Here is a 12,129-nt window from a genome sequence, read left to right on the forward strand (position 1 = left end):
TGTAGAGCAGTAATATACAAGCAGGATAAGGTTTGCCCTAGAATACTTGCTGTTGTAACCGGGCGCCGAGTAACCAGACGCCGTCCAGGGAATAGGACGCCTTATTACGAGGTCCTCACTAGCAGCCTCGAACCAACGACAACCGTACATGTCATCCGCACGGGATTAAATAAATTTGGTGAGCTGCCGGCGCATGCCCAGCAAGGCATGGCGAACGCGGCACGCCACGCGCAGACATCGTGATACGATATGGCACTTCCTCCCCTTTACAGTTCTAAAAACAAGCATAAGTCAAATGATCAGGTGGACGCCACTCCCTGGTGCTCTTTCGTCGTGGCACCGGTTGCTCGCCGCTTGCTCGCTGTGCTCGTCGGGTAGACTGCGATGGCTCAGCCGATAGTCCTGCCCCAGGTGAATGGGGCACCACGTCTGATGCATGCAGAAGTTCAACGTCTCGGTTAATGTTTGATCGTGCACTTGATGCAATGCCAGGTCGTCGATGGTGGTCCGCGTGCCCAAACCGCACTCTGTCTCTCAAACATACCAAATACGTTGACGGTGACTCACTCGGGTAACTTATCCAGGCCACCATTTCACCACATTATCCCGCACAGAGCGTACCCACACACGATCACCAACAGCAAACACTCGCTGCGCACCTGTGCGTTTATGAGCAGATGTTTTAATTTTGTCAACCTTCGCCCTCAATGCCTCAGCCGTGTTTGGCCTCAGTAACGATAGGCGAGTCCGCCGCAGTTTCCTTCGCAGAAATAATTCAGCGGATGTTCTTCCCGTGAAAGTATGAGGTGTAGTTCGGCAAGAGAAGACGAAGTTATAGATACTGTGCTGCAGCGACCTAGAAGTGCCTCTTTCTTCGTCTTCCCCCTTACAAAAATTTCTACCCAGTTTTAATTAAATACTTATTGACTCTCGGCAATAAATTGTATTGTGGTTTAATTGAGAGCTTATAGACTTTTTTTGTCGAGTTTCAATTTAAAATTGGCCACCGTATTCCAATTGGCTGTTTATTAACTTAACTCGATAGATCCAAATTGAGATTTTATTGACTGGCAATACATATTTAACTGACTGTTTATATACCTGCAGTTCACATTTAATTGCATGTCAATTAACACTGAATTCATATTAAGTTAACATTTAATTGCCAGTTTATTATGAACTCTTTTGTGGTTTAATTGACAGTTTATAGACTTTTTTGTGTTGAGTTTCAATTTAAAATTGGCCACCGTATTCCAATTGGCAGTTTATTAATTTAACTCAATAGATCTAAATAGAGATTTTATTGACTGGCAATACATATTTAACTGACTGTTTATAAACCTGCAGTTCACATTTAACTGACTGTTTATTAAAAGATCTAAATACATCCAGTCGAAAGTTTACTGGTTGTTTATTACCTTGCCACAGTGTTCCGAGCTACATAGTGCATCCGCTATGTGCGTGTGGTGATCTCAAAATCACAACACTGCGATACACTCGCACAAAAGAAAATTGGCGAATTACCCTTCCTGGTGTTTCGAGACCAGATTTTCAGAAATGAGTTCTGTGACATGGCATAGTGTGTTCTCATCTGGTGTGACTCAGCCGGCTGATACCAGCTCTGGTGTGCTTTGGTTTACTGTTTCCTGGTGCGGTTGGTGTAGCATTCCGGGATGATGATGTCAAAGGAAGGGTGAACCATCCAGAAACAAATTTGTTACCTAACATGTCTTCATAGTGATGCTCAATGTTTGGACATACTATCGTGAGCAAAATTAAGAAACCAATGCAAGTGCATACTGAAACGTGCCATATTGCATATGGGCATCGGTCTCGACAACAGGATTGCTTCGTCAGGCGGCGCCCACATGCAGTTTGGTAAAATTCGGCAAGAACTCACAGGGGGTCTCTCAAATTTGAGCACGGTAGTATGTACGTAGCAGCATGCAAATAAGTATTATATGATTCATGTTCTTGAGAAGCACGAAGAGCAAGTATGTATTGAAAGAACAAAAAAAAATGCTCACATTTGCCTAAGAGCAACCTTAGCTTTATTAGTAGACAAAAGCAGCGAATGAGTCGCACTGGAGGCCCCTCGCGTCATAGCGTGCATCTTTTCCGAGAAAGTCGAATATCTTTCATTGCCTTGATGGCAGCTTGAATCCATTTGTGTGTAGCGACAGTGCCTGAAGATTAAGGGAGAAAAATTATATATTTATTATGATATACACTGCTACAATGATCCCATTGCAAAGACAACTAGCAAATGCTGCTATTTGCATTAAAGGAGGATGGCTAATGTGACAGCACCCATGAATGCCAACACTGAATCAGATCTCTTAGGCCTCAACACTTTTAAAATACCGAGCTTCACAGCACATGGCTGCCAAATACCAACAGCCTTATTTCTAAAGCATGACAGCTGAGCATTCATGAAAATTTGTTAACTCCTGGCTAGTTTTTCTGCTCATGCACTACCCCATTGGTCTCAGAACCTCGCCATTTAAGCTATTTATACTGTCCCTCACATGAGCTACAAACTATGCCCATCAATTAACCTCTTCTACACAAACCTTCACATGATGACATACCTACAGTGAATTGGTCACTAGCTTCCATCCCATACATTTGTTATTACCCTTTGTTTTGTGCTTCCTAATAAACCACTAACAAATCCTGAGTTGCAATTCTCGAATACACTGACGGAGTGAATATATACTTCTGTGCTAAATCCAGCTAAAACCAGTAATCACCTGTGAGTGCATCCATTTTCACTTGCGTGAGTGTCTTCTGTAGAGCCTTTTCCTTGCCTTCCAATATCCTTCTCCTGAGCAGCTGCCAATGAAGCTGCGCTGTACCACTGCTTCTCTTCACCACACAGTTGTGGTGGCCCGCTTCAGAAATACTGCATCCTTCTGGATTCCGTACAGAGTTTGTACACAGCCTTTTCAATCTCGAAGCAATAAATGAATGCACCTGCAGGAAACAGAACACAGGAATAAAATTTCTATGCTATAGTCACAGCCAGGAATGAGGCGTTAATTGCGGGTTTAACGTCAAAGCGACTCAGGCTTTGAGGAACACCGCAGTGAAGGGCTCCAGAAATTTTGGCCACCTCAGGTTCTTTAATGTGCACATACATCGCAGAGTACACGGGCCTCTAGATTTTGCCTCCATCGACATTACACCGGCGCGGCCAAGATCGAATTGCATTTGTTGATTGCATAGTGTCATATGGTAATATGCTTTCATGCCTGTTGAAGCATGCAAGTCAGAAATCATGTAGTTGTTTAAAATAAACACAAAACTTACACCCTCACAATGATGGTGTCATGCAATAGTAGTAGGTTCCGATGTAAGAAAGAAGTGAAAACGGCAATTGTGTACTTTGCCTTTTTATAACGTTAACTGCACAAATCATTTAGGAAAATGATTTCATGCTGATGAAAATCACAGATTAGTGTGTGTAATAGCAAATATTCAAAAATAAAAATAGTATGCAACAGTAGGAGCACTGCCTGTATATCACACAAGAGGCTGGGCTTGCAAAGAGCAATTCTGTAATTCCAGCTTTTCCACATGCCCTTGACACAACACTGAAATGTGCAATACCTAAAAAATTTAAATGTGATAAAGAAGGAAGTGTAACACACACTGACGACTCACTAGTAGACAGAGGAAGTAGAAATAGTAATGCAATAACCAGCACTAAAACGCACTAGCCTTCATAACAAAACATGATGCAATTAGTCACATCAAGATGCAGAGCCATGCCAGACAAGCCAGTTTCTTAGAATGGCAAAAGCACCACTACACTCTAGTATTTCCAAAAAGGTGCGCATGTTACAAGCCAAGTGCTTCTTTATTGCTATGCTATTTTTCACTATGACCATTGCTGCTAAGTGCATGAGAAAAAGAGGGTAACATTTCGCATTTTACCTCTTTGTTGTTTGGTTTGCTTTTCTTTGTACTTGGCTCCTTTCTATTTCTGAGTATATACAGTGCAACCCATATAATGTGGAAAACTGATAATGTAAACAGTTGTTAGTGCAGCATGCATTCATGTCTTATATCCTATTCTTTTCGAGTTGTCTAGCCATGCCATCAGGTAGCAAGCCAAAAATCTGAGTCAACCAGGTCGCTACAATCTCCTAGACAAACATATGTGAATTAGAGCAAGTATACTCACCGAAATGGCAAAAATCTTAAGGTTTACAGTTAAATTACTATTAATGCCTTTCATATTTTGCTCCTCAAGTGAAATCAGATGCCTTCGCTGGAAAGGTCTCTGAGGATCAATAACTTTGTGTGGGCTAGTCGGTTAAGCATCATTGTAAGAGGCAGCGCAAAAGAAACCAGGATGAAAGGGAAGACACATATACCACAGGACGAGCGCTGAACTACCAACTGGTAGTTGGACGAGTGCTGAACTACCAGTTGGTACTTCAGCGCTCGTCCTTTGGTATACGTGTCTTTCCTTTCATCCTGGTGTCTTTTGCGCAGCCTCTTACAATGGGTCTCTGAGGAGTGTCATGTGACACTGGCGTTACAGTAGAAGAATGAAAGTTATCCTACGGCTACAACTGTTTAGGAGGAGTGCTATGTGACACAGGTATTACAGTAGAAGGATAACAAGGCTGTCCTCCTGCTGTAATATCGCCTTACAATGCTGCTCTGTAGCCCGCCACTTCAAATCCAGAATCAAAGTTGCAGTATTGGATGACGCCTTATTGAGAAGAAACACACATATACTATTTCAAAGGCAAATGCCAACATATGCCGTCAACACTGGTTCAAAGCACACTGATCTCAACACAGAGTTCTAGAAAAACGCACTTTAGAAAACTCAGTACTTACATGTGTTCTGCAATACACGTTGAACGGGCACAGACAAGGAAGACAGCCCCACAGTTGGACAGCGGAGACATCCTTTTCAGTGACAGCTCTTTTCAGACCTCTTCACCATTGGACAGCAGGCACTTCACCTGCATAACATCATAATTTGAATTTCACCTGTGCAATCTATGGAAGATGACGTACCCACAATGACTGTGTTAATGGGGTAAGAATTCGTACTGCCAGTTTCACACAAACACAAAGCAAAGTTTAAACAGACAAAAGTTACCTTGCTCACACTTGAATCCACAATAAGCTCTGCACTGTTTAGGGTTCTTCAGAAATAATTAATCTGAAAGGGCTGTTAGAAAAGGCTGCAAAGTGCTCGAGCCTATTTTTGGACTGGTTATTCTTCAACATCTAACGATTTTTCTTCACGGTCGCCAGCCACTAAAAGCACTTTACGGCTACACTAATGATCGAACAGGCAGTTTTCTCATTGGGGAAGCCGCATCACTCCTCTATTTACGCGAATACGCGTTCATACAGCCTGTTACTGGATGTGGCTTTTTGAGCTTGTAAGACACCACTGCAAGGCGATTGCACCGACAGTTCAGCCTTGGAGGACGACGTATTCAGTCTGCCTTTGACTCCAACGCGATTAACCACCCGCCACAGTGGCCAGTAGCGCGTATCGCTTGGTTTGGTTTGGTTTATTGGGGTTTAACGTCCCGAACTATAAGGGACGCCGTAGTGAAGGGCTCCGGAAATTTCGACCACCTGGGGTCTTTAACGTGCCCTGACATCGCACAGTACACAGGCCTCTAGAATTCGCCTCCATCAAAATTCGGCCGCCGCGGCCGGTATCGAACCCGCGTCTATCGGGTCCGGCAGCCGAGCGCCGCAACCACTGAGCCACCGCGGCGGGTCTGCTGCCGCACAGTCCGCTGCAGCGAACACGACTCGATGTCGTATCGAGCAGAGTATATCAAATGCCGAGCCCTGACGCGTACTCGGTAGCGCAGTATGCAGCGCCAGAGACCGAATGACGCGCACTATGGGCCACCGAGGCGGGCAGCTATGGGTTAGCTGCGTAAAATGCAGAGCGAACACAGCATACCCCTAGAGCTCGACAGCAGGTTTAATCGTCTCGCATAGGTGTGTTCAAAGCTTACGAAGCCACTTCAAGAAATTGTATCGACGCGTGTACGCGCAGCACATAATGCAACGCTAAACAGGTCAAGTTGCGTGCACTATCGTCAAACCGCTGCGAGCGGATAGCGACGAAAAACATGCGTGCAGGCAGCAGTGCACAACCACGTCGAACAATGATTTTAGCTCATTTTCACGGCGTTCGCGTCGCAACGGATACACTGTGAACACAGACAGGCCAGCTAGTTATAGTGACTCAATGTAGAGTGCATTTTGCCACCGCAGAAATAACCGTGCACAATGGCGGCAGCGCCTCATCTCTTCCGTTTCTTCTCGCCTTAGTGCTAGGTGGTTAATTTGCGTGGTGGCAAATTGCGCGCATTCCTGCGCATTATTACAGGTCTTACCTGAAAACGAAGACTCGACGCCTTCCAGTAACCGCTTTCTTCTTTTGTAAGGCGGTTCCGGTAGATAAAAGACGCAGCAGCTTCCATCGGTGAAGTCCAACGTGCTGTCATGACGAAAAGCCAGCAGGGTTCCCGGCGCGGTCGCTTTTTCACGAAGCACACGAAGGGCTGGAAATTGTACTGCCAGCGGTGCCAAAAGCTACGATCACAAGTCAAACCAAACACGAGTTTGAAGCAGCGATTTTGAAATAAATACAACACAAAACATGCCCCAACGAGCGAGCGGCGAGCACAAACGGCAGCACGCCGGAACGACCCACGTGGTCGCGTGGTGCCCGGATGTGTTCGTCTTGTCACGTGACCTGCCAGCCTGTGCGCTCGATTTGAACGGCGTTAGCAAGTCCGCGGCGCGGGCGCAAGGTACATATGCTGTATATTGGTTTCTCAATAGGTGTGTTGAATACTGGTCTCACGAGGCATTTCAACAGCCTGTATGCTTATACTCTATGGTCCAATCAAGATGATGCCATTTTATTTCATGCGTTTGCCTCCTTTTTGTTGTAATAGTCTTTAGTTACCCTCGTGTACATACGTGTGAATGCTCCCTTTGTGAGCAAATGTGTACGGCCCCTTATAACCCACACCTGTAAAAATCCCCAATTGGATTGACATCTTCAATCGTAATAAATATCAGGTTTTTCAGGGAAGACTCGAAAATTTTTAAAAATAGGCTTTTTGGGGTAAAAATATGGCTTTTGCGGCACATTATTACCAGTATCGCTGGACACCGGGAAGCCGGTTAATTGTCTTAGGTAGTAAGCTGGTAAACTAATTTCTAACTTTTTAACTATCAGAGATAGGCAATGCGTTGCAATTAGAGATTTGTAGCCGGTCGTTAGTAGTAGCCATGTCAGTTTTTAGAATTTCTAAAACGCGATTACACTCGCTGCTGTGGCTCGACAAAATTTGGCTGCATCGTGCGAAAATACATTCGGTTTCGAAAGCATGCAGGCAAAGCAAGCCCTCCAGTGCATGTAACTAGTCGAAAAAGACAAATTTTGTCGAGCCGCAGCCCCAAGGGTAATCGCGTTTTCCAAATTCTAAAATCTGATATGGCTATTACGACCAGCTACAAATCTCTGATTGCAACTAGGCGCCTAACTCTACTGATTAAAAAGTTATTTATTAAAAATTAGTAAACCAGCTTACTGAACACAATTTACCGGCTTTCTGTTGTCCGCCAACACTGGTGATAGCACAAACCATATTTTTACCCCAAAAAGCCTATTTTTGAAAATTTTTGAAGGTGATTGCTGAAACGCCGGTATTCAGGTAATGCTGCCTCCGCACCATTATGCTGTCACATTTATGAATCAGTAACTCAAGTGAGCTCTCCCTTACATTGTGCAATTTAATTCCAACCTAAGGATAGTTTCATACCACATTTCTCACTTGGTACCAAAAAAGAATACTGTGTTCAGTTGTACGTTAAATTTTACACTGCGAAGCGACCCCATGAGCAGTGTTTTTCCGAGTCACAACCTACAACCAACTTCAACATCATGACCTCTCCCATAGCAGATATAATATGAATAAAGGCTGTTCAGCTGAAATGGGAATCGTTTGAGCTGTTGTTGCGGTTGGTTCTAAAATTTGTGAGAAATTAGTTGTAAATTTAATTTTTGTTGCTAAAGTTTTAATTCACTTGTAGTCAATTAAATTTATATTGGGTCATATCAGTCAATAACATATTGACTTTTTAATGAGTCGTGAGAAATGGGCTGTAAATGGAATTTTTGTTGCTTGAGTTTTAATTCACTTGATGTCAATTAAATTTATATTGGATCATATCAGTCAAGAACTTATTGACTTTTTAATGACATAGTGAGAAATCGATGTAAATTGATTTTTGTTGCTTGAGTTTTAATTCACTTGTAGTCAATTAAATTTATATTGGGTCATACCAGTCAAGAACATATTGACTTTTTATAGACCAAAGTCATTAGGATTTGAGTATTAATAGACTTTTTATTGACTCAATAAATACTCTATAAACAGTTAATTGCATCTCAATGTTCATTTTTGTAAGGGCCTGCAGCTGCTTAAGCAATGCTTTCTTCACTGTTTGCACCGCACGCTCTGCCGCTCCCTATGACGGAGGATGGTAGGGTGTCGTGAGCGTGGGCTTAACTCCATTTGATGTAAGAATATCTTAGAATTCAGGTGCTCGAAACTGCGGACCGTTATCGGTTGCTACTTCCACAGGCAGTCCATGTGACGCAACCGACGAAAGAACACAGTCTACCGTTTTAGCGTCAGTTACCACTGCCATTACCTTGACCTCCAACCGTTTCGAATAAGCATCAATGGCGACAAAGAACAATTTCCCTTTTTTTTTGCAAAGTCCAAATGCCCTCGTTCCCATGGTTTTTTACACAGTTTCTAGGGTGTCAAAGGTACGGGCTGTGCGGAGGAGAGAACTGACTGGCATGTTTGAAAATTCCGCACAATTCTCTCGAGAGCGTCATCAATGCCAGGCCACTGTACTATGGATCTCGCTACTGATTTCATTGTAGAAATGCCCAGATCTTGCTCTTGCAACAAACCCAATACAAGAGTATGTAACGACTCCGGAATAAGCACTCTGTTTGTCCATACAAGGCATCCGCCGTCTATACTCAGCTCCAGTCGGTGCGTCCAGAATGGTTTCAGCTCATCAGACACAGTTTTTGGCCGGCCATGCCATATCATTTCCCAAACAGTGCTGAATAGTCTATCTCGCGTTATTTCTCGTTCCACATCCTTTGCCGTCATTGGCAAGTCAGAGAAGAAAAATGAAAGATTTCATCACACCGGTCACCCCTGTCTGGCAGTGGCAAGCAAGACAATGCGTCCGCATGAGTGAAAGCAGTTTCCGGCTCGTTTTTCTGGTAGCGATAGTTGGCCAAAAATGCGAGCCAACGATGGACTCTTGCAGTAGCTACAGCATTGCCCTGTCGTTTCGGGTAAAAAAGAGTAGTGAGCGTTTGATGGTCAGTCAAGACGTTAAACACTCGGCTATAAAAGTACGTATGAAATTTTTTCACTGCAAACACATTGCTTAGGTTTTCTTTTCTATTCCGCTGTAGTTCCGCTCTGATGCAGACAATGAGCGCGAGACAAACGCTACTGTTTTTTCACTACCATTTTCGACATGCGACAGTACTGCGCGCAGCCGGCATTCAGAAGCATCGCAAGTAATCTCAATTTCTTTTTTTCACATCGTAAAGCTGCAGGACATTTTCGTCAGACAACATTTCTTTACATAATAGGAAAACCTAGTCACATTAACGCGACAAGTGCCATTTTCTTTCTTTACGGAGCAAGTTTTGCGGTGGTTCAAGGACCGTTGCCAAGTTTGGCAAAAAATTGGCGTAAACTTTGACCATGCCCAGAAAGGCCTTCAGCTCGGTCTTGTTGGTCGGCTTAGGCGCATTTTTAACGGCCACCACCTTTTCAGGCGTGGGATGCAACCCATCCTTATCAATGTCATGTCCCAAGTACGTTATGCGCTGCTGAAACAACGCACACTATTTTATTCACTCACACACCATGTGCGCTCAGGCGCCGGAGAACCTGCTCTAGTATTTAATAGCACTGCTTGTAGTTCTCGCCTGTGATGACTATGTCATCCAAGTAGCAGGCCGTACCAGGCATACCATGAAGTAATTTGTACATGAGTGCTTGGAACACTGCAGGTGCAGAAGCTGCGCCATACGGCAAGCGACGAAACCTAAAAAGACCCAAGTGCGTGTTTATAGTAAGCAGTTCTTGATCTTGCTCGTCTAGCTCGAGCTGGAGATACGCCTTAGACAGGTCAAGAACAGAAAACACTCTTCCGCCTTGTGAAGTGGCAAAAATATCCTCATGCAGCGGCAATCGATAATAGTCCACCTTAATTATTGGGTTTACGGTGACCCGCTAATCGCTGCAAAGGTAAAGGTCCTTGCTGTTCTTTTTAGGGACAATGACCAGGGGCGTTGCCCAAGTGCTATGCCTGACCTGATACACGACGCCAGCTTTCTCTAGATGTGCCAATTCTTGTTCGACTTGCTCGCGTAAAGCGTAAAGAACTGGCCTTGCTTTACCAAAAACAGGGCGCGCTTTGTCCTTCAAGAGAATGTTAGCTGTGGAACCTTTGATAGCGCCAAAGCCTGAGTCGAACACACGGCTATATTTTTTGTAGGGGGCGTGTCACGTTCCACTGCCTGCACAGACATGATCTCGTGAAAATTGATCCTAATCTGAGAAAGCCAGTCTCGGCCGAATAACGTGGGCATTCTTGCGTCCTCTGTTTCCTTTGCAATAATTAGAGGCAGCTCAAAACACTGACCTCTATACTGCACTTTGACGTCCATAACTCCAGCAATAGGCACAGCCATGTCATTGTATATCACCAATTTCACATTGTTTTGTCTTAAACCGGCTTTGGGAAAGTTTAGAAGGGTTGTTTTGTGGGCCAGTTGGTCATACATATTTCAAGAAATGCTTCGGCGCGGCAGACAAGGTGGTGTTTTTTCTACGTTGTCTCCTTGTCAGCCGCGCCGAAGCATTTCTTGAAATTATTGAAAGTTTCACCCAATCGACTTCCGACATGACTGAGACAGCTGCTCCTGTATCAAATTTTATGGGAATATCTTTGCCGTTTATCGTAACCGCAATGACAATAGCAGGCGCACCAGCTATCTGGGTAGTGTGACACAGTCAGTAGTTCAGTACTGCTATCATCCGGCTCTACAGAGTGCACTACTTTAGTTCTGCACTTTTTTGCAACGTGTCCGTTCTTTTTATACTTGTAGCACCGGCTGTTTAAAAAAGGGCAACCCACGGGTGAGTGTTGACCTCCACACCGGTGACATGGAGTTTTCGTCCCTTGTGACGTCTTCCGATCTCGACTCTCTGCCTCTTTCCTTGACAGGTGTTTCTCTGTTATCAGCTTTACGCTGCTTCCCTGCCTCTCGTGTCCATTAGACTTCGGTGCTGTCCGACGAAGCTGTTCTGTTGCTCGGCGATTTCGGCATGTATTTTCTGTCCTGGCTTGCAGCTTCCAGGGCTATGGCACACTACACGCTCGTTCCCATGTTATCTCATCCTCAGGAAGGGCTAGCAGTCGGCACCGTATGGCTTCGGAACGCAATGCCGCTACGAGCCAATCCCGCAGATCTTCGCTCAGAAGCGTGCCGAATTCGCAGGCTGAACTAGTCTCTTCAATTCGACAATGAAGTCCGAGACTTGCTTGCGCTGGTTGGACCGATAGCGTTCGGTGACAAGTGAGCGTTTGGGAGCGTAGTGCTTCTTTGGAGCACTTTCCACTTCCTTGAATGAATACTTAGCAGCGGTCGCTGGCAACAGCAAGCTCCGGAGCGTGAAATAGGCTTTTTCGCCAATAGCCGTTAAAAACCTTCCAGTTTATTGTAATCCTTGATGCCGTTGGCAACAGTGAATAATTAGAAGAGTTCCAGATACACTTCGAAGTTGCCACTTTCCCGCTAGAACATCCGTATGTACACCTATATTCAAGCATTCCTTACTAACCGCAATGCCGAAATTCGCTTCGATCCCTACATATCCCCCTTATACACCCTTAGTGGGGTTCGCACTCCCCAGGGATCTGTCCTCTCCCCTTTTCTCTTTAATGTCACTCTCATTCCCCTTGCCCGCAATCTACAAACCATCCCTGACCTTCGTCATACAC

General features: G+C 44.6%; 1 long non-coding RNA gene across 1 annotated transcript; it reads right to left on the bottom strand.

Moving 5' to 3' along the window:
* Positions 1 to 2,028: 2,028 nt before the first annotated feature.
* Positions 2,029 to 6,752, bottom strand: LOC149356099 (uncharacterized). Its single transcript, XR_016291617.1, has 4 exons — positions 6,396 to 6,752; positions 4,858 to 4,985; positions 2,754 to 2,976; positions 2,029 to 2,186 (listed from the first exon to the last, which is right to left on the bottom strand). It is a non-coding gene; the product is annotated as an uncharacterized LOC149356099 (long non-coding RNA).
* Between the last annotated feature and the right edge of the window lie 5,377 nt (positions 6,753 to 12,129).

The sequence above is a fragment of the Amblyomma mixtum genome, chromosome 3 (assembly GCF_055824585.1).
Source record: "Amblyomma mixtum isolate Tamu chromosome 3, ASM5582458v1, whole genome shotgun sequence".
Classification (NCBI taxonomy): Eukaryota; Metazoa; Arthropoda; class Arachnida; order Ixodida; family Ixodidae; genus Amblyomma; species Amblyomma mixtum.